Source organism: Cherax quadricarinatus, chromosome 94 (genome assembly GCF_038502225.1).
Source record: "Cherax quadricarinatus isolate ZL_2023a chromosome 94, ASM3850222v1, whole genome shotgun sequence".
In the NCBI taxonomy this organism is placed as follows: domain Eukaryota; kingdom Metazoa; phylum Arthropoda; class Malacostraca; order Decapoda; family Parastacidae; genus Cherax; species Cherax quadricarinatus.
Genome location: NC_091385.1, coordinates 11507319 through 11530959, shown reverse-complemented (window position 1 = coordinate 11530959; position 23641 = coordinate 11507319). Strand labels below are relative to the sequence as shown.

The window sequence follows — 23641 nt, the reverse complement described above, 5'->3', positions numbered from 1 at the left end:
TGACTGACCTTCATTATTGTTCCAGCAGTCATAGAAGGTGGTTGTTTCTTACCACACTCACAGTCTGACTGACCTTCATTATTGTTCCAGCAGTAACAGAAGGTCGTTGTTTCTTACCACACTCACAGTCTGACTGACCTTCATTATTGTTCCAGCAGTAACAGAAGGTCGTTGTTTCTTACCACACTCACAGTCTGACTGACCTTCATTATTGTTCCAGCAGTCATGGAAGGTGGTTGTGATGTCCAAGTTTATATTTTGAGGTGAAAGTTAGGTGATTTTCCTAGCCAAACACTTTTTAAATTTTAAATTTACAATAAATATTCACTGAGCAAGCTGTTAATATGCACGTGGGTTATGCACCACATTTGAAAGAAACTTAAGAGAATATAAAGTATATACCTGGAGAGGGTTTCGGGGGTCAACGCCCCCGCGGCTCGGTCTGAGACCAGGCCTCTTGGTGGATCAGGGTCTGATCAACCAGGCTGTTACTGCCGGCCACATGCAAACTGACGTACTAACCACAGCCCGGTTGGTCAGGTACTGACTTTAGGTGCCTGTCCAGCGCCTTCTTGAAGACAGCCAGGGGTCTATTGGTAATCCCCCTTATATATGCTGGGAGGCAGTTGAACAGTCTTGAGCCCCGGACACTTATTGTGTTGTCTCTCAGTGTACTCGTGGCGCCTCTGCTTTTCATCGGGAGAATGTTGCATCTCCTGCCGAGTCTTCTGTTTTCATAGGCAATGCATGAAATATGATGAGCATCAATGGCAGCTCTGTAGTAACTTAAAGGTTGTTGCTCCTGTGATGGGCTTGTAGAGCAGATACACCAAGTACTGCTGCTTTCTATGTGACTGGGACAGCCGTGCAAGAGGTTCCCACTACATCAGGAGAGACTGGCCACCTCGTCAGTCATTGGAGCCTGGGATGAAAAATGTTCAACATCCACCTCTCATTGAACCAAACAAAATTTTGCTACCACAACTACACATAAAACTGGGGCTCGTGAGAAACTTTGTAAAAGCTATGGGCAAATCCGGTCAGGGATTCAAGTATTTTACATCAAAATTCCCCTCACTGAGAGACGCTAAGATAAGAGAGGGTCTTAACTGGTCCTCAGATTCGAGAACTTAAAGATGGCGACTTTGAATCAGACCTTCATGGGGAGGAGAAAGCTGTTTTAGGAAGCATTCAAGTTAGTGGCGAAGGGATTTCTCGAAAACAGAAGGGAAGGCAACTATGAAGAATTGGTGGAAAACCTCATCAAGGCTTACAAGAACATGGTATGTAACATGTCACTGAAAATCCACTTTTTGGACTCACATTTAGACTTTTTTCCAGCGAAATGTGGGGCAGTTAGTGACGAACATGGTGAAAGGTTTCACCAAGATATTTCAACCATGGAAAAATGGTACCAGGGCAAATGGGGCACAAGAATGCTTGCAGACTATTGCTGGACATTGCAAGAGGTGATTTTTCAGCCCACTATAAGTGTCAAGCAAAAATACAGAAACCAGGTACGGATTACAGTTTAAAACATACTGACACATATTGTACATTATAATAAAATAATCAATTATTACATGTCTCGTATCTTTAAACCTATAACCAATAAGCATTTTTCAAGGTGATGTTTGGAGTCTTTACACTGTTTTAAATAGTAGTAGATTGTAATACAGTATATTATAATGTAAATTGTTATATTGTAATACCAAATTTCATTGTTTTGAATAGTACTAAATTGTAATACATCATATTGTAAAATGTTTTAAATTGTTACATTGCAATACTGTAATCTTTATTAACTAATTCAATAGTGTAAAAAGTCTATACTAGACTTATCAAAAGCACGTAGCATCACCTGATATAATATTAATTCTCCTGTACTCACTCCAACTCATCTAATGACTATATGAACTATGTTCTTAAGTTAATATTTAAGTTTGCCTGAAATACTCAGCATACAGAGGGGCTTTCGGCATATACACCCAACTGTTATATACTTCTGTACAACCATGTAATTTGTCAAAATAAAAATCTAAATCTAAATCTCATTTAAAAAGTATACAAGGTCTGGAAGCCGTGTTGGACACCGTGTGAGCCGTCAGTGGCCATTATAACCTAAGCCGTCAGTGGCCCTTATAACCCAAACAAAGATATATCAACAGTTGATAACCTTGAGGTTCCATTGATGTCTGAGGTTAATACCATTGATGTAACACGGTGTTCATCTTGTATCTGGGATCCACTAGTGCCTGAGGTAAGTGGGAATAGTTTTACCACACAAATTTGGCACTAGTCCCAGAAAATTTGACAAAAACATTGTTTCTGGACCATATTAAATTTTTCAGATTTATTAACAAAATTTTGCACCAATATATCATATCTGAAGCAAAATTTTTAAATAGCTACACTGACTTTTTTGGTGGATTATTCCAGGTAATTTACACTATGATGCATACTTGCTGTGTACCTGTGACTAATATAAGATTTTGTTCGGATTTTTAACCCTGGAGGGTTAGCCACCCAGGAATTCAGTGCGTCATCAAGGACTAACTTATTTCCATTGTGGTCTTTAATCTTGTCCCCCAGGATGCCACCCACACCAGTCCACTAACACCCAGGTACCTACTTGCTGCTAGGTGAACAGGACAACAGGTGTAAGGAAACGCATCGAAATGTTTCCACTCCGCCGGGAATCGAACCCGGGACCTCCGTGTGTGAAGCGGGAGCTTGAGCCACCAGGCCGTCGGGGCCTAAATGTACTTAATCGTGGAAGACATTAACAGCACTTGGTTAATTGGTCTATAATTCACTGTGTAAACAGACATTTATCTGCACTTTGGACCATTTATTAAAGGGAACATTTTGTGGGTAATGGCTTGGTTGACAAGGCCTGGTCACAGACCGGGCCGCGGGGGCGTTGACCCCCGGAACTCTCTCCAGGTAAACTCCAGGTAAACACTCAGGGTCCAGGTTCAATCCCAGGCACGGATGGTAACTTTGGACATGTTTCATTACACCTGCTGTCACTGTTCCCCTAGAAGTAAGTAGGTACCTGGGTGTTAGGTGACTGGTGTGGGTGGCATCCTGGGGGACAACATTGAGGACCAAAATTGAAATAAGACAGACAGTGCTTGATGACACTGATTTTCTTGCATTATCCAGGGTGGCTAACTCTCCCTACCCTGGGTTATCCTGGGTGGCTAACACTCCCTACCCTGGGTTATCCTGGGTTGCTAACTCTCCCTACCCTTGGTTATCCTGGGTGGCTAACTCTCCCTACACAGGGTTATCCTGGGTGGCTAACCCTCCCTACTCAGGGTTATCCTGGGTGGCTAACTGTCCCTACCCTGGGTTATCCTGGGTGGCTAACTCTCCCTACCCTGGGTTATCCTGCGTGGCTAACTCTCCCTACCCTGGGTTATCCTGGGTGGCTAACTCTCCCTACCCTGGATTATCCTGGGTGGCTAACACTCCCTACCCTGGGTTATCCTGGGTGGCTAACCTTCCCTACCCTGGGTTATCCTGGGTGGCTAACTCTCCCTACCCTGGGTTATCCTGGGTGGCTAACTCTCCCTACCCTGGATTATCCTGGGTGGCTAACACTCCCTACCCTGGGTTATCCTGGGCGGCTAACCTTCCCTACCCTGGGTTATCCTGGGTGGCTAACTCTCCCTACCCTGGGTTATCCTGGGTGGCTAACCTTCCCTACCCAGGGTTATCCTGGGTGGCTAACCTTCCCTACCCAGGGTTATCCTGGGTGGCTAACCCTCCCTACCCTGGGTTATCCTGGGTGGCTAACTCTCCCTACCCTTGGTTATCCTGGGTGGCTAACTCTCCCTACCCTGGGTTATCCTGGGTGGCTAACCCTCATTACCCTGGGTTATCCTGGGTGGCTAACTCTCCCTACCCTGGGTTATCCTGGGTGGCTAACTCTCCCTACCCTGGGTTATCCTGGGTGGCTAACTCTCCCTACCCTGGGTTATCCTGGGTGGCTAACCTTCCTTACCCTGGGTTATCCTGGGTGACTAACCTTCCCTACCCTGGGTTATCCTGGGTGGCTAACTCTCCCTACCCTGGGTTATCCTGGGTGGCTAACTCTCCCTACCCTGGGTTATCCTGGGTGGCTAACTCTCCCTACCCTGGGTTGTCCTGGGTGGCTAACACTCCCTACCCTGGGTTATCCTGGGTGGCTAACTCTCCCTACCCTGGGTTGTCCTGGGTGGCTAACACTCCCTACCCTGGGTTATCCTGGGTGGCTAACACTCCCTACCCTGGGTTATCCTGGGTGGCTAAATCTCCCTACCCTGGGTTATCCTGGGTTGCTAACTCTCCCTACCCTGGGTTATCCTGGGTGGCTAACACTCCCTACCCTGGGTTATCCTGGGTGGCTAACACTCCCTACCCAGGGTTATCCTGGGTGTCTACTCCTCCCTGCCCAGGATTATCCTGGGTGGCTAACCCTCCCTACCCTGGGTGGCTAATCCTCCCTACCCTGGGTTATCCTGGGTGGCTAACACTCCCTACCCTGGGTTATCCTGGGTGGCTAACACTCCCTACCCATGGTTATCCTGGGTGGCTAACCCTCCCTACCCTGGGTGGCTAACCCTCCCTGCTAAGGGTTATCCTGGGTGGCTAACCCTCCCTATCCAGGGTTATCCTGGGTGGCTAACACTCCTTACCCAGGGTTATCCTGGGTGGCTAACCCTCCCTACCCAGGGTTATCCTGGGTGTCTAACCCTCCCTACCCTGGGTTATCCTGCGTGGCTAACCCTCCATACCCTGGGTTATCCTGGGTGGGTAACCTTCCCTACCCTGGGTTATCCTGGGTGGCTAACTCTCCCTACCCTGGGTGGCTAACTCTCCCTACCCTGGGTTATCCTGGGTGGCTAACACTCCCTACCCTGGGTTATCCTGGGTGGCTAACCTTCCCTACCCTGGGTTATCCTGGGTGGCTAACTCTCCCTACCTTGGGTTATCCTGGGTGGCTAACTCTCCTTACCCTGGGTTATCCTGGGTGGCTAACACTCCCTACCCTGGGTTATCCTGGGTGGCTAACCTTCCCTACCCTGGGTTATCCTTGGTGGCTAACTCTCCCTACCCTGGGTTATCCTGGGTGGCTAACCTTCCCTACCCAGGGTTATCCTGGGTGGCTAACCCTCCCTACCCTGGGTTATCCTGGGTGGCTAACTCTCCCTACCCTGGGTTATCCTGGGTGGCTAACCTTCCCTACTCTGGGTTATCCTGGGTGGCTAACCTTCCCTACCCTGGGTTATCCTGGGTGGCTAACCTTCCCTACCCTGGGTTATCCTGGGTGGCTAACTCTTCCTACCCTGGGTTATCTTGGGTGGCTAACTCTCCCTACCCTGGGTTATCCTGGGTGGCTAACACTCCCTACCCTGGGTTATCCTGGGTGGCTAACTCTCCCTACCCTGGGTTATCCTGGGTGGCTAACTCTCCCTACCCTGGGTTATCCTGGGTGGCTAACACTCCCTACCCTGGGTTATCCTGGGTGGCTAACTCTCCCTACCCTGGGTTGTCCTGGGTGGCTAACACTCCCTACTCTGGGTTATCCTGGGTGGCTAACTCTCCCTACCCTGGGTTATCCTGGGTGGCTAACTCTCCCTACCCTGGGTTATCCTGGGTGGCTAACACTCCCTACCCTGGGTTATCCTGGGTGGCTAACTCTCCCTACCCTGGGTTATCCTGGGTGGCTAACACTCCCTACCCTGGGTTATCCTGGGTGGCTAACACTCCCTACCCAGGGTTATCCTGGGTGGCTAACCCTCCCTACCCTGGGTGGCTAATCCTCCCTACCCTGGGTTATCCTGGGTGGCTAACAGTCCCTACCCTGGGTTATCCTGGGTGGCTAACCCTCCCTACCCTGGGTGGCTAACCCTCCCTGCTAAGGGTTATCCTGGGTGGCTAACCCTCCCTATCCAGGGTTATCCTGGGTGGCTAACCCTCCCTACCCTGGGTTATCCTGGGTGGCTAACTCTCCCTACCCTGGGTGGCTAACTCTCCCTACCCTGGGTGGCTAACACTCCCTACCCTGGGTTATCCTGGGTGGCTAACTCTCCCTACCCTGGGTTATCCTGAGTGGCTAACACTCCCTACCCTGGGTTATCCTGGGTACCTAACCTTCCTTACCCTGGGTTATCCTGGGTGGCTAACTCTCCATACCCTGGGTTATCTTGGGTGGCTAACTCTCCCTACCCTGGTTTATCCTGGGTGGCTAACACTCCCTACCCTGGGTTATCCTGGGTGGCTAACCTTCCCTACCCTGGGTTATCCTGGGTGGCTAACTCTTCCTATCCTGGGTTATCCTGGGTGGCTAACTCTCCCTACCCTGGGTTATCCTGGGTGGGTAACTCTCCCTACCCTGGGTTATCCTGGGTGGCTAACACTCCCTACCCTGGGTTATCCTGGGTGGCTAACCTTCCCTACCCTGGGTTATCCTGGGTGGCTAACTCTCCCTACCCTGGGTTATCCTGGGTGGCTAACTCTCCCTACCCTGGGTTATGCTGGGTGGCTAACACTCCCTACCCAGGGTTATCTTGGGTATCTACTCCTCCCTGCCCAGGATTATCCTGGGTGGCTAACCCTCCCTACCCTGGGTGGCTAATCCTCCCTACCCTGGGTTATCCTGGGTGGCTAACACTCCCTACCCTGGGTTATCCTGGGTGGCTAACACTCCCTACCCAGGGTTATCCTGGGTGGCTAACCCTCCCTACCCTGGGTGGCTAACCCTCCCTGCTAAGGGTTATCCTGGGTGGCTAACCCTCCCTATCCAGGGTTATCCTGGGTGGCTAACACTCCTTTCCCAGGGTTATCCTGGGAGTCTAAGCCTCCCTACCCTGGGTTATCCTGGGTGGCTAACCCTCCATACCCTGGGTTATCCTGGGTGGGTAACCTTCCCTACCCTGGGTTATCCTGCGTGGCTAACTCTCCCTACCCTGGGTGGCTAACTCTCCCTACCCTGGGTGGCTAACTCTCCCTACCCTGGGTTATCCTGGGTGGCTAACACTCCCTACCCTGGGTTATCCTGGGTGGCTAACCTTCCCTACCCTGGGTTATCCTGGGTGGCTAACTCTCCCTACCCTGGGTTATCCTGGGTGGCTAACTCTCCCTACCCTGGGTTATCCTGGGTGGCTAACACTCCCTACCCTGGGTTATCCTGGGTGGCTAACACTCCCTACCCAGGGTTATCCTGGGTGGCTAACCCTCCCTACCCTGGGTGGCTCACCCTCCCTGCTAAGGGTTATCCTGGGTCGCTAACCCTCCCTATCCAGGGTTATCTTGGGTGGCTAACCCTCCCTATCCAGGGTTATCCTGGGTGGCTAACACTCTCTACCCTGGGTTATCCTGGGTGGCTAACCTTCCCTACCCTGGGTTATCCTGGGTGGCTAACTCTCCCTACCCTGGGTTATTCTGGGTGGCTAACTCTCCCTACCCTGGGTTATCCTGGGTGGCTAACACTCCCTACCCTGGGTTATCCTGGGTGGCTAACACTCCTTACCCAGGGTTATCCTGGGTGGCTAACACTCCTTACCCAGGGTTATCCTGGGTGGCTAACCCTCCCTGCCCAGGGTTATCCTGGGTGTCTAACCCTCCATACCCTGGGTTATCCTGGGTGGCTAACCTTCCCTACCCTGGGTTATCCTGGGTGGCTAACTCTCCCTACCCTGGGTTATCCTGGGTGGCTAACACTCCCTACCCTGGGTTATCCTGGGTGGCTAACCCTCCCTACCCTGGGTTATCCTGGGTGGCTAACCTTCCCTACCCTGGGTTATCCTGGGTGGCTAACCCTCCCTACCCTGGGTTATCCTGGGTGGTTAACACTCCCTACCCTGGGTTATCCTGGGTGGCTAACCCTCCCTACCCTTGGTTATCTTGGGTGGCTAACCTTCCCTACCCTGGGTTATCCTGGGTGGCTAACCCTCCCTACCCTGGGTTATCCTGGGTGGCTAACACTCCCTACCCTGGGTTATCCTGGGTGGCGAACACTCCCTACCCTGGGTTATCCTGGGTGGCTAACTCTCCCTATCCTGGGTTATCCTGGGTGGCTAACTCTCCTTACCCAGGGTTATCCTGGGTGGCTAACACTCCTTACCCAGGGTTATCCTGGGTGCCTAACACTCCCTACCCTGGGTGGCTAACACACCCTACCCAGGGTTATCCTGGGTGTATAACCCTCCCTACCCTGGATTATCCTGGGTGTCTAACCCTCCCTACCCTGGATTATCCTGAGTGTCTAACCCTCCCTACCCTGGGTTATCCTGAGTGTCTAACCCTCCCTACCCTGGATTATCCTGGGTGTCTAACCCTCCCTACCCTGGATTATCCTGGGTGTCTAACCCTCCCTACCCTGGATTATCCTGGGTGTCTAACCCTCCCTACCCTGGATTATCCTGGGTGTCTAACCCTCCCTACCCTGGATTATCCTGGGTGTCTAACCCTCCCTACCCTGGATTATCCTGGGTGTCTAACCCTCCCTACCCTGGATTATCCTGGGTTTCTAACCCTCCCTACCCTGGATTATCCTGGGTGTCTAACCCTCCCTACCCTGGATTATCCTGGGTGTCTAACCCTCCCTACCCTGGATTATCCTGGGTGTCTAACCCTCCCTACCCTGGATTATCCTGGGTGTCTAACCCTCCCTACCCTGGGTTATCCTGAGTGTCTAACCCTCCCTACCCTGGATTATCCTGGGTGTCTAACCCTCCCTACCCTGGATTATCCTGGGTGTCTAACCCTCCCTACCCTGGATTATCCTGGGTGTCTAACCCTCCCTACCCTGGATTATCCTGGGTGTCTAACCCTCCCTACCCTGGATTATCCTGGGTTTCTAACCCTCCCTACCCTGGATTATCCTGGGTGTCTAACCCTCCCTACCCTGGATTATCCTGGGTGTCTAACCCTCCCTACCCTGGATTATCCTGGGTGTCTAACCCTCCCTACCCTGGGTTATCCTGGGTGTCTAACCTGCCCTACCCTGGATTATCCTGGGTGTCTAACCCTCCCTACCCTGGGTTATCCTGGGTGTCTAACCTGCCCTACCCTGGATTATCCTGGGTGTCTAACCCTCCCTACCCTGGGTTATCCTGGGTGTCTAACCCTCCCTACCCTGGGTTATCCTGGGTGTCTAACCTGCCCTACCCTGGATTATCCTGGGTGTCTAACCCTCCCTACCCTGGGTTATCCTGGGTGTCTAACCCTCCCTACCCTGGGTTATCCTGGGTGTCTAACCTGCCCTACCCTGGATTATCCTGGGTGTCTAACCCTCCCTACCCTGGGTTATCCTGGGTGTCTAACCCTCCCTACCCTGGGTTATCCTGGGTGTCTAACCTGCCCTACCCTGGATTATCCTGAGTGGCTAACCCTCCCTACCCTGGGTTATCCTGGGTGTCTAACCCTCCCTACCCTGGGTTATCCTGGGTGTCTAACCCTCCCTACCCTGGATTATCCTGGGTGTCTAACCCTCCCTACCCTGGATTATCCTGGGTGTCTAACCCTCCCTACCCTGGGTTATCCTGGGTGTCTAACCCTCCCTACCCTGGATTATCCTGGGTGTCTAACCTGCCCTACCCTGGATTATCCTGGGTGTCTAACCCTCCCTACCCTGGGTTATCCTGGGTGTCTAACCCTCCCTACCCTGGATTATCCTGGGTGTCTAACCTGCCCTACCCTGGATTATCCTGGGTGTCTAACCTGCCCTACCCTGGATTATCCTGGGTGTCTAACCTGCCCTACCCTGGATTATCCTGAGTGGCTAACCCTCCCTACCCTGGGTTATCCTGGGTGTCTAACCCTCCCTACCCTGGGTTATCCTGGGTGTCTAACCCTCCCTACCCTGGATTATCCTGGGTGTCTAACCCTCCCTACCCTGGATTATCCTGGGTGTCTAACCCTCCCTACCCTGGATTATCCTGGGTGTCTAACCCTCCCTACCCTGGATTATCCTGGGTGTCTAACCCTCCCTACCCTGGATTATCCTGGGTGTCTAACCCTCCCTACCCTGGATTTTCCTGGGTGTCTAACCCTCCCTACCCTGGATTATCCTGGGTGTCTAACCCTCCCTACCCTGGATTATCCTGGGTGTCTAACCCTCCCTACCCTGGATTATCCTGGGTGTCTAACCCTCCCTACCCTGGGTTATCCTGAGTGTCTAACCCTCCCTACCCTGGATTATCCTGGGTGTCTAACCCTCCCTACCCTGGATTATCCTGGGTGTCTAACCCTCCCTACCCTGGATTATCCTGGGTGTCTAACCCTCCCTACCCTGGATTATCCTGGGTGGCTAACCCTCCCTACCCTGGGTTATCCTGGGTGGCTAACCCTCCCTACCCTGGATTATCCTGGGTGTCTAACCCTCCCTACCCTGGATTATCCTGGGTGTCTAACCCTCCCTACCCTGGATTATCCTGGGTGGCTAACCCTCCCTACCCTGGGTTATCCTGGGTGTCTAACCCTCCCTACCCTGGATTATCCTGGGTGTCTAACCCTCCCTACCCTGGATTATCCTGAGTGTCTAACCCTCCCTACCCTGGGTTATCCTGAGTGTCTAACCCTCCCTACCCTGGATTATCCTGGGTGTCTAACCCTCCCTACCCTGGATTATCCTGGGTGTCTAACCCTCCCTACCCTGGATTATCCTGGGTGTCTAACCCTCCCTACCCTGGATTATCCTGGGTGTCTAACCCTCCCTACCCTGGATTATCCTGGGTGTCTAACCCTCCCTACCCTGGATTATCCTGGGTGTCTAACCCTCCCTACCCTGGATTATCCTGGGTTTCTAACCCTCCCTACCCTGGATTATCCTGGGTGTCTAACCCTCCCTACCCTGGATTATCCTGGGTGTCTAACCCTCCCTACCCTGGATTATCCTGGGTGTCTAACCCTCCCTACCCTGGATTATCCTGGGTGTCTAACCCTCCCTACCCTGGGTTATCCTGAGTGTCTAACCCTCCCTACCCTGGATTATCCTGGGTGTCTAACCCTCCCTACCCTGGATTATCCTGGGTGTCTAACCCTCCCTACCCTGGATTATCCTGGGTGTCTAACCCTCCCTACCCTGGATTATCCTGGGTGTCTAACCCTCCCTACCCTGGATTATCCTGGGTTTCTAACCCTCCCTACCCTGGATTATCCTGGGTGTCTAACCCTCCCTACCCTGGATTATCCTGGGTGTCTAACCCTCCCTACCCTGGATTATCCTGGGTGTCTAACCCTCCCTACCCTGGATTATCCTGGGTGTCTAACCCTCCCTACCCTGGATTATCCTGGGTGTCTAACCCTCCCTACCCTGGATTATCCTGGGTGTCTAACCCTCCCTACCCTGGATTATCCTGGGTTTCTAACCCTCCCTACCCTGGATTATCCTGGGTGTCTAACCCTCCCTACCCTGGATTATCCTGAGTGTCTAACCCTCCCTACCCTGGGTTATCCTGGGTGTCTAACCCTCCCTACCCTGGATTATCCTGGGTGTCTAACCCTCCCCCACATTAAAAATCCTGACAAATCTTAATCTTATTTTCAGTCTTTTTACTGAAGAAACAGCTCATGACGATCATATTATTTTATTTATTTTTATTATCACACTGGCCGTCTCCCACCAAGGCAGGGTGGCCCGAAAAAGAAAAACTTTCACCATCATTCACTCCATCACTGTCTTGCCAGAAGGGTGCTTTACACTACAGTTTTTAAACTGCAACATTAACACCCCTCCTTCAGATCATCTCCTATAATAAACGTCATGAGCTGCGCATAAGTGTTTTTTTTTTTTTTTTGCACATCTTGTGAGTATCGCCATACTGTATAATTTATTAACTTGTAGCACACCACTGTACAAAAAATGAATAAATGTATTCATATTTTTCAGGTAATTTACAGTATGTATGATGATTGTATTTATTGTATATCTTTGAACATCAAAATGGTATACAATACCGACAGGTTGTTAGGTAAGACACATATGCAACAGTTAGACAACTTTATTCCGAAACGTTTCGCCTACACAGTAGGCTTCTTCAGTCGAATACAGAAAGTAGGCAGGAACAGTAGAGATGTGAAGACGATGTAATCAGTCCATCACCCTTAAAGTCGTAGAATTTGAGGTTGTCAGTCCCTCGGCCTGGAGAAGTACAGTTCCATAGTCAGGAACTGTACTTCTCCAGGCCGAGGGACTGACAACCTCAAATTCTACGACTTTAAGGGTGATGGACTGATTACATCGTCTTCACATCTCTACTGTTCCTGCCTACTTTCTGTATTCGACTGAAGAAGCCTACTGTGTAGGCGAAACGTTTCGGAATAAAGTTGTCTAACTGTTGCATATGTGTCTTACCTAACATTGTATATCTTTGTCTAAATTAACTTACTTATTTGCTTTGACACAATTTGCAAATCTCTGTCATAAGGGTTCCACTGGAAATAAGACACTGACGTTTTTTGGGGGTTATCCTAGGTGATTTACACATATGTTGCTTGGTATGATAATTGTACTCACGTGTATCTGTACTGAAATTAACTTACGTATTAATGTTCAAAAGTGAATCTTGACATTGTAAAGAGATATAGGCACTCCTCACAAATTAACACACAAGAGGTTTTTACATTGTAAAAAACCTCTCGTATGCTAATTTTTCTCCCTTACCACTGTCTTTGCCTTTAATTCCACCACTTGCTCCTCTTCTCATTCTTCTTTCCCCAGCTGTCTCCTCTAATTTATTCGCTTTCACCTCCCCACCTACTTCTTATTCTTTTATATACAGTAGACCACTAATTAAGATGTAATCTATTCACAGTTTTTCTTTAAAAGACAGTTGAAAAATTGTGGCATTTTTTATTAGCACAGCACTGGACAAGCACCTAAAGTCTGTTCCTGACCAGCCGGGCTGTGGCTCGTACGTTGGTTTGCGTGCAGCCAGCAGTAACAGCCTGGTTGATCAGGCTCTGATCCACCAGGAGGCCTGGTCACAGACCGGGCCGCGGGGGCGTTGACCCCTGGAACTCTCTCCAGGTAAACTCCAGGTAAACATCATGATGTTCATTTAGATCAATGTAAATTGAGGATAAAATTTGCCATGCCATGGATTCTGTTTTTCCTAAAAGGTTCATCAGTTGCTCCCAGGATGTACAGTGGACCCCCGCATAACGATTACCTCCAAATGTGACCAATTATGTAAGTGTATTTATGTAAGTGCGTTTGTACGTGTATGTTTGGGGGTCTGAAATGGACTAATCTACTTCACAATATTCCTTATGGGAAAAAATTCGGTCAGTACTGGCACCTGAACATACTACTGGAATGAAAAAAGTTCGTTAACCGGGGGTCCACTGTATTTGAAAATGGCCCAAGATACAAGGCAACATTACAGAAATAGTATGTTCAACAGCACATTGCTGGTAGTAATGTTTATTCTGCTGAACATCAGTGTGTCAAACAAATTAAGTTGGATTCAGTCTTTAAACCTGACTCTTATTTTACATCTCCCAATGTAAAATAAGTAAGCCTGAACCATCTACATCTCCTCAGACATCTACATCTACTGAACCATCTACATCTCCTCAGACATCTACATCTACTGAACCATCTACATCTCCTCAGACATCTACATCTACTGAACCATCTACATCTCCTCAGACATCTACATGTACTGAACCATCTACATCTCCTCAGACATCTACATCTACTGAACCATCTACATCTCCTCAGACATCTACATGTACTGAACCATCTACATCTCCTCAGACATCTACATGTACTGAACCATCTACATCTCCTCAGACATCTACATGTACTGAACCATCTACATCTCCTCAGACATCTACATGTACTGAACCATCTACATCTCCTCAGACATCTACATCTACTGAACCATCTACATCTCCTCAGACATCTACATGTACTGAACCATCTACATCTCCTCAGACATCTACATCTACTGAACCATCTACATCTCCTCAGACATCTACATCTACTGAACCATCTACATCTCCTCAGACATCTACATCTACTGAACCATCTACATCTCCTCAGACATCTACATCTACTGAACCATCTACATCTCCTCAGACATCTACATCTATTGAACCATCTACATCTCCTCAGACATCTACATCTACTGAACCATCTACATCTCCTCAGACATCTACATCTACTGAACCATCTACATCTCCTCAGACATCTACATCTACTGAACCATCTACATCTCCTCAGACATCTACATCTACTGAACCATCTACATCTCCTCAGACATCTACATCTACTGAACCATCTACATCTCCTCAGACATCTACATGTACTGAACCATCTACATCTCCTCAGACATCTACATCTACTGAACCATCTACATCTCCTCAGACATCTACATCTACTGAACCATCTACATCTCCTCAGACATCTACATGTACTGAACCATCTACATCTCCTCAGACATCTACATGTACTGAACCATCTACATCTCCTCAGACATCTACATCTACTGAACCATCTACATCTCCTCAGACATCTACATGTACTGAACCATCTACATCTCCTCAGACATCTACATCTACTGAACCATCTACATCTCCTCAGACATCTACATGTACTGAACCATCTACATCTCCTCAGACATCTACATCTACTGAACCATCTACATCTCCTCAGACATCTACATCTACTGAACCATCTACATCTCCTCAGACATCTACATCTACTGAACCATCTACATCTCCTCAGACATCTACATGTACTGAACCATCTACATCTCCTCAGACATCTACATCTACTGAACCATCTACATCTCCTCAGACATCTACATGTACTGAACCATCTACATTTCCTCAGACATCAACATCTACTGAACCATCTACATCTCCTCAGACATCTACATCTACTGAACCATCTACATCTCCTCAGACATCTACATCTACTGAACCATCTACATTTCCTCAGACATCAACATCTACTGAACCATCTACATCTCCTCAGACATCTACATCTACTGAACCATCTACATCTCCTCAGACATCTACATCTACTGAACCATCTACATCTCCTCAGACATCTACATCTACTGAACCATCTACATCTCCTCAGACATCTACATGTACTGAACCATCTACATCTCCTCAGACATCTACATCTACTGAACCATCTACATCTCCTCAGACATCTACATCTACTGAACCATCTACATCTCCTCAGACATCTACATCTACTGAACCATCTACATCTCCTCAGACATCTACATCTACTGAACCATCTACATCTCCTCAGACATCTACATCTACTGAACCATCTACATCTCCTCAGACATCTACATCTACTGAACCATCTACATCTCCTCAGACATCTACATGTACTGAACCATCTACATCTCCTCAGACATCTACATCTACTGAACCATCTACATCTCCTCAGACATCTACATCTACTGAACCATCTACATCTCCTCAGACATCTACATGTACTGAACCATCTACATCTCCTCAGACATCTACATGTACTGAACCATCTACATCTCCTCAGACATCTACATCTACTGAACCATCTACATCTCCTCAGACATCTACATGTACTGAACCATCTACATCTCCTCAGACATCTACATGTACTGAACCATCTACATCTCCTCAGACATCTACATCTACTGAACCATCTACATCTCCTCAGACATCTACATGTACTGAACCATCTACATCTCCTCAGACATCTACATCTACTGAACCATCTACATCTCCTCAGACATCTACATCTACTGAACCATCTACATCTCCTCAGACATCAACATCTACTGAACCATCTACATCTCCTCAGACATCAACATCTACTGAACCATCTACATCTCCTCAGACATCTACATGTACTGAACCATCTACATCTCCTCAGACATCTACATCTACTGAACCATCTACATCTCCTCAGACATCTACATGTACTGAACCATCTACATCTCCTCAGACATCTACATGTACTGAACCATCTACATCTCCTCAGACATCTACATCTACTGAACCATCTACATCTCCTCAGACATCTACATCTACTGAACCATCTACATCTCCTCAGACATCTACATGTACTGAACCATCTACATCTCCTCAGACATCTACATCTACTGAACCATCTACATCTCCTCAGACATCTACATCTACTGAACCATCTACATCTCCTCAGACATCTACATGTACTGAACCATCTACATCTCCTCAGACATCTACATCTACTGAACCATCTACATCTCCTCAGACATCTACATCTACTGAACCATCTACATCTCCTCAGACATCTACATGTACTGAACCATCTACATCTCCTCAGACATCTACATCTACTGAACCATCTACATCTCCTCAGACATCTACATCTACTGAACCATCTACATCTCCTCAGACATCTACATGTACTGAACCATCTACATCTCCTCAGACATCTACATGTACTGAACCATCTACATCTCCTCAGACATCTACATCTACTGAACCATCTACATCTCCTCAGACATCTACATGTACTGAACCATCTACATCTCCTCAGACATCTACATCTACTGAACCATCTACATCTCCTCAGACATCTACATGTACTGAACCATCTACATCTCCTCAGACATCTACATGTACTGAACCATCTACATCTCCTCAGACATCTACATCTACTGAACCATCTACATCTCCTCAGACATCTACATGTACTGAACCATCTACATCTCCTCAGACATCTACATCTACTGAACCATCTACATATCCTCAGACATCTATATCTACTGAACCATCTACATCTCCTCAGACATCTACATCTACTGAACCATCTACATCTCCTCAGACATCTACATCTACTGAACCATCTACATCTCCTCAGACATCTACATGTACTGAACCATCTACATCTCCTCAGACATCTACATCTACTGAACCATCTACATCTCCTCAGACATCTACATCTACTGAACCATCTACATCTCCTCAGACATCTACATCTACTGAACCATCTACATCTCCTCAGACATCTACATCTACTGAACCATCTACATCTCCTCAGACATCTACATCTACTGAACCATCTACATCTCCTCAGACATCTACATCTACTGAACCATCTACATCTCCTCAGACATCTACATGTACTGAACCATCTACATCTCCTCAGACATCTACATCTACTGAACCATCTACATCTCCTCAGACATCTACATCTACTGAACCATCTACATCTCCTCAGACATCTACATGTACTGAACCATCTACATCTCCTCAGACATCTACATGTACTGAACCATCTACATCTCCTCAGACATCTACATCTACTGAACCATCTACATCTCCTCAGACATCTACATGTACTGAACCATCTACATCTCCTCAGACATCTACATGTACTGAACCATCTACATCTCCTCAGACATCTACATCTACTGAACCATCTACATCTCCTCAGACATCTACATGTACTGAACCATCTACATCTCCTCAGACATCTACATCTACTGAACCATCTACATCTCCTCAGACATCTACATGTACTGAACCATCTACATCTCCTCAGACATCAACATCTACTGAACCATCTACATCTCCTCAGACATCTACATCTACTGAACCATCTACATCTCCTCAGACATCTACATGTACTGAACCATCTACATCTCCCTCACCATCTACCTGTCTGTCTCCCACATCGTCTGCAATGTTACTGCCGGAGTTTACAGCTCCACTGACTCAGAAAAAGTTGCTTTGGGTCACCACTACATGACTTGAGAATACTGTATTGTACTGTGCATCTGAAAGCTCATGTATCCACCAGAAGAGGTAAGATAAATTACTGTAGTGTACTTTATTGTATTGTACTGTGCTGTACCTTTAACCCATTTTCTTACTAGTTTCATTTACAGATAATACTGTATTGTACTCAGGTTTATTCTTAGTATATCCAGTAGTCTGTCAATACAGCAGACTGAGTATATTTTATTGGTTGTTTGTCTGTGTCTAGTAATTGATCAATTAAGCAGTTTACATCCGCTTAATTGAAATGTTTGATATAAAGGAATTTTCAGTAAACTGGACATCCCTATTACAGTGGACCCCCGGTTAACGATATTTTTTCACTCCAGAAGTATGTTCAGGTGCCAGTACTGACCGAATTTTTTCCCATAAGAAATATTGTGAAGTAGATTAGTCCATTTCAGACCCCCAAACATACACGTACAAACGCACTTACATAAATACACTTACATAATTGGTCGCATTCGGAGGTAATCGTTATGCGGGGGTCCACTGTAGTCTGTTTTGTCAGACCATTACTGTATTCCTCTTAGACCAGTCACATCAGGTATAAACACTGCACCACACAAATTAGCTGGAGTTCTTGCCAAATATCTTTCCTGCATTCTGGGAACCATCAACCTCACTCGTCTAAAGCATTCAGGTAACATTAGCTGCATGAGAGACCTCTCTATCTAAAACAGGATGACTCGAGTATGGAACACATTCGTACAGCATAATGATGTCAACGAGATAAAGTCAGTTGATCAAATGAAAATGCTGGCCCACAGATGGCTCCAATTTCATCCTGTTCCCTACTTGTATGTGTCATAACAATAAAAATGCTTTCAAATGAGCTGATGTAGGTAACAGCTCTTAGCTTGCCAATAAAGTTAGGAATCCTTAACCTGTAAATAGCTTGTCATTAAAGCTAGGAATCCTTAACCTTGTCAAACTCTGTGTAAAAAAAAAAAAAAAAAGAAACTAAGTACGTAGTTTGGATATCACTTTCCTCTTCACTAAGGTAGTCATACAAGCCATACCTTCTTGAACGTCCAGTCAATCAGACCTCAGTCTTCCTCTACCAGAAAGTAGTGGAAGACTGATTCAACTCTACATTAGCTTCAACTGCTTGTCTTTGAACAGTTACTAGAAACATATTAAACGTATGGTATGGGAATGGGCTCTCCCGTCATCACCGTCTTAGCAAACCTATATATATAACACTAGAAGCTGAATGCTTTCCCAACATCATCCCCATCAGTGCCACATGGTTGTTACGTGAACAACGCCCTCATAATAACTCCCAAAAGTTTTGACATGTGGAATTTTCAGGGAAGGCTCATTGCAGTTGATCCAGTTGTCCAATTTACATTTGAAGGAGAGCCCAGTGATAGGTTACCATTTCTCGATGTCCAATTTACATTTGAAGGAGAGCCCAGTGATAGGTTACCATTTCTCGACGTCCTCAGTCACAAAGTAGGTAATACTCTAAGATTCCAAGTTTATAGAAAGCCCACAAATAAAAACAATCTCACTCACTTTTATTCCAGTCAAGATACTAAGACCAAATGAGGCATCATCATTAGATTTTTTCTAAGAGCACACTGAATTTGCAGCCCAGAGTTGCTTGATAAAGAATGTGCTACATACATACATCAAACCTTCACAGAGCTCAGTTACATTTTTCTTCTTTTTTTTTTTTTTCATTGAGGACTGTAAGGCAAAAGCAAGAGCCCTCCAAATCATCAATTCTCCACGTACTAATTCCACTCCAAACAAAACTATAATCCTTCCCAAGAGGCAGGTTGCCTTGAATGTCTCCAAAGCACTTGCACAATCTTCTGTCAAAGATCTGACCAAGACCAAATTGAAGAACCTAGAACCAGTCAGTACTGGGTTTACACAGTCTCTTGTGAAGGCTGTGACAAAATAATTGTATGTTGGTGAAACAGCACAAAGCCTGGAAACATGTCTCAATGAACACATCAGTGCACATGGAAATGATAATTTGAACAAGGCATGTGTACACCACCAGAATTCTACTGACCATTTAATGATGCCTGTCTTGTCTTTAAAGACCCCAACTTCCACAGACAAAAATGTCTTAAATCATCCTTAATTGCCATTTCAAACTCTAATAGTATAAAGGTAGCTTTGTCTTCTCTGAAGTACAGTGGACCCCCGGTTAACGATATTTTTTCACTCCAGAAGTATGTTCAGGTGCCAGTACTGACCGAATTTGTTAACATAAGAAATATTGTGAAGTAGATTAGTCCATTTCAGACCCCCAAACATACACGTACAAACGCACTTACATAAATACACTTACATAATTGGTTACATTCGGAGGTAATCGTTATGCGGGGGTCCACTGTATTGACAAGAGTCCTCAAAAAAAATAAACCCCCACCATTACATAGCTAAGAGTTACCTCCATTACAACTGCTACTAGTACTACTAATGCTACAGCTGCAGCTACAGCTATTGCTGCTGCTGCCACCACCACCAACAACAACAGCATGGAGCCATATACAGCCTCTCCTCACTTAGCGACATACTCATTTACCAACGATTGGACTTAAGACAGGCTCTCTGACCAGTATGCATACCTAAATAATGTAGTATATTAGAGCTGATTTCCTCTGTTCTGTTTATTACAATATTCAGTACACTACTGTTTATTACAATATACAGTACACTACTGTATAAACATTTAAAAATATACAGTGAAACCCCGGGTTTCGGCCGCCCTGGCAATTGGCCGCTTCGGGTTTCACCCACTTTTTTCAGCCAGATTTTGTCCCGCATTTCTATCGTTGCCCCGGGTTTTGGCCAGCATACCAGACCTGTCCACCTACCCATGGAGGTGTCTTCAACCAGTCTTGTGTTGTTTATCCTTGAGTGAACATTACCCTGCACTCTCATCCTACCACCCAGCCAGCCACCCAGCCATCCGCCCAGCCATCCAGCTAGCCAGTCAGGCAGCCAGCCAGGCAGCCAGGCAGCCAGCCAGGCAGCCAGCTAGCCAGCCAGTCAGGCAGCCAGCCACCCAGCCATCCGCCCAGCCATCCAGCTAGCCAGCCAGGCAGCCAGCCAGGCAGCCAGCCAGCCAGCCAGGCAGCCAGCCAGCCAGTCAGGTAGCCAGCCATCCAGCCAGCCAGGCAGCCAGCCAGCCATTAATTGTGACTGTGAAAAGTGTACAAAGTGGAATGAGTTGCAAACATTTGTTGAAAAGTATCACCCTGACAAAGTGGAATGAGTTGCAAACATTTGTTGAAAAGTATCACCCTGACCAAGCTGAAGCTATATCTGCAACATGTTCAGTGACAAAACCTTGTCCCACCTCAGGGAAATCTTAAAGAGATGCCAGAAACAGAGCACTCTGGACAGTTATTTTGTGAGACAGGGGTCCAGTGACTCTCCAGCTGGTCCTAGTGGCATTAAAAGGCAAAGAAGGGAAGTAATCCCAGATAAGGACTTGTTACCTAAAGTCTTTATGGAAGGGGATTCCCCTTCCAAACAATAAGTCCTCCCTCTTTCCTCCTCCCTATCTTCCAGATGCCAGCAAGTCTCTTCAATAAATGTAAGTAAATGTTATTTTAAATGTTTATTTAAATTTTAGTTTATCTATATAATATGTATTTATCTGTGTTGTGTGTATGTAAAACTATAGTTATTATTTAAAATATGTTTTTTTTTGTGAATATTTTTCGTGGGTCTGGAACGGATTAATTTTATTTACATTATTTCTTATGGGAAATATTGCTTTGCCTTTCGGCCATTTTGCATTTAGGCCTAGCTCCTGGAACGAATTACGGCCGAAACCCGGGGTTTCACTGTACTAAAAATGTTATCAATGGTGCAAAGGTGACATTAGCCCCTTAAATGTCCAAACATTGATCTACATTCTTACCGCTAGTGCTCCAAATGTAGATCAACATTTTATTTTTCCTGCCTCCAAATTCAGCATGATTGGCCTAAGTTACTTTGTCAGTATAGAATGGGTCTCAGTACATGGTGTGTGCAGTATTAAAAAAATCTGGGGCCACTTAGTACCTTGTGGGAGCACCAGTTCAATTGAGTGCCAGCTAGAGCAAACAGCATGGCAAACACCAGGGATTCACTGATGTCATGTCGTATTCAATTCAATTCAATTCAAAGTTTATTCTCTATAAGGATTACAATGCTGAGTTTACAGAATTTGGTTATTGTGTGGTTTACATGTAGTAAAATAATTACAGAGTGTACCACTAGAACACCTAGCATGGCTAGGCATTTCGGGCAGACTTAGATTAAATCTTAAGTTCAAAATATTACAAAATTATGAGGTAAGTTGGTATTATGGCTAAGTGACTAAATACTAGTTTGTGAGTTTAGCAATGTGAATGCTTTTGTTTTGGCACTATACATAGTTTCAGCCACATCTGCCACATTGCCCCCCTATGACAGGATGGATAGGGGGGCAATGTGGCAGATGTTGCAAGTGTATGGTGTAGGAGGTAGGTTACTGAAAGCAGTGAAGAGTTTTTACGAGGATAGTGAGGCTCAAGTTAGAGTATGTAGGAAAGAGGGAAATTTTTTCCCAGTAAAAGTAGGCCTTAGACAAGGATGTGTGATGTCACCGTGGTTGTTTAATATATTTATAGATGGGGTTGTAAGAGAAGTAAATGCGAGGGTCTTGGCAAGAGGCATGGAGTTAAAAGATAAAGAATCACACACAAAGTGGGAGTTGTCACAGCTGCTCTTTGCTGATGACACTGTGCTCTTGGGAGATTCTGAAGAGAAGTTGCAGAGATTGGTGGATGAATTTGGTAGGGTGTGCAAAAGAAGAAAATTAAAGGTGAATACAGGAAAGAGTAAGGTTATGAGGATAACAAAAAGATTAGGTGATGAAAGATTGGATATCAGATTGGAGGGAGAGAGTATGGAGGAGGTGAACGTATTCAGATATTTGGGAGTGGACGTGTCAGCGGATGGGTCTATGAAAGATGAGGTGAATCATAGAATTGATGAGGGAAAAAGAGTGAGTGGTGCACATAGGAGTCTGTGGAGACAAAGAACTTTGTCCTTGGAGGCAAAGAGGGGAATGTATGAGAGTATAGTTTTACCAATGCTCTTATATGGGTGTGAAGCGTGGGTGATGAATGTTGCAGCGAGAAGGCTGGAGGCAGTGGAGATGTCATGTCTGAGGGCAATGTGTGGTGTGAATATAATGCAGAGAATTCGTAGTTTGGAAGTTAGGAGGAGGTGCGGGATTACCAAAACTGTTGTCCAGAGGGCTGAGGAAGGGTTGTTGAGGTGGTTCGGACATGTAGAGAGAATGGAGCGAAACAGAATGACTTCAAGAGTGTATCAGTTTGTAGTGGAAGGAAGGCGGGGTAGGGGTCGGCCTAGGAAAGGTTGGAGGGAGGGGGTAAAGGAGGTTTTGTGTGCGAGGGGCTTGGACTTCCAGCAGGCATGCATGAGCATGTTTGATAGGAGTGAATGGAGACAAATGGTTTTTAATACTTGACATGCTGTTGGAGTGTGAGCAAAGTAACATTTATGAAGGGATTCAGGGAAACCGGCAGGCCGGACTTGAGTCCTGGAGATGGGAAGTACAGTGCCTGCACTCTGAAGGAGGGGTGTTAATGTTGCAGTTTAAAAACTGTAGTGTAAAGCACCCTTCTGGCAAGACAGTGATGGAGTGAATGATGGTGAAAGTTTTTCTTTTTCGGGCCACCCTGCCTTGGTGGGAATCGGCCAGTGTGATAATAATAATAATAATAACATAGTTTCAGTATTGGAGTATCACAGGCCAACTTATGACTAGTTAAGATTCATTTTTTTGAGATTGAGATTGATATTTCTGTTTATGGTCAAATGGGTGAGTGAGTGTAAGTGTGAA

The 23641-nt window shown here is 46.5% G+C and overlaps 1 protein-coding gene across 2 annotated transcripts in view; it reads left to right on the top strand.

The window, feature by feature from the left end:
• The first annotated feature begins 2137 nt into the window (after nt 1-2137).
• Nucleotides 2138-23641, top strand: part of LOC128705716 (gastrula zinc finger protein XlCGF57.1-like) — a 39104-nt gene continuing 17600 nt past the window's right edge. The window contains exons 1-2 of one of the 2 annotated variants that reach the window (XM_070104773.1): nt 2138-2260; nt 17609-17799. The gene's annotated coding sequence lies outside the window, so the exon portion shown is untranslated. The remainder of the gene's footprint in view (nt 2261-17608; nt 17800-23641) is intronic. The other variant, XM_070104774.1, reaches the window with a different exon arrangement.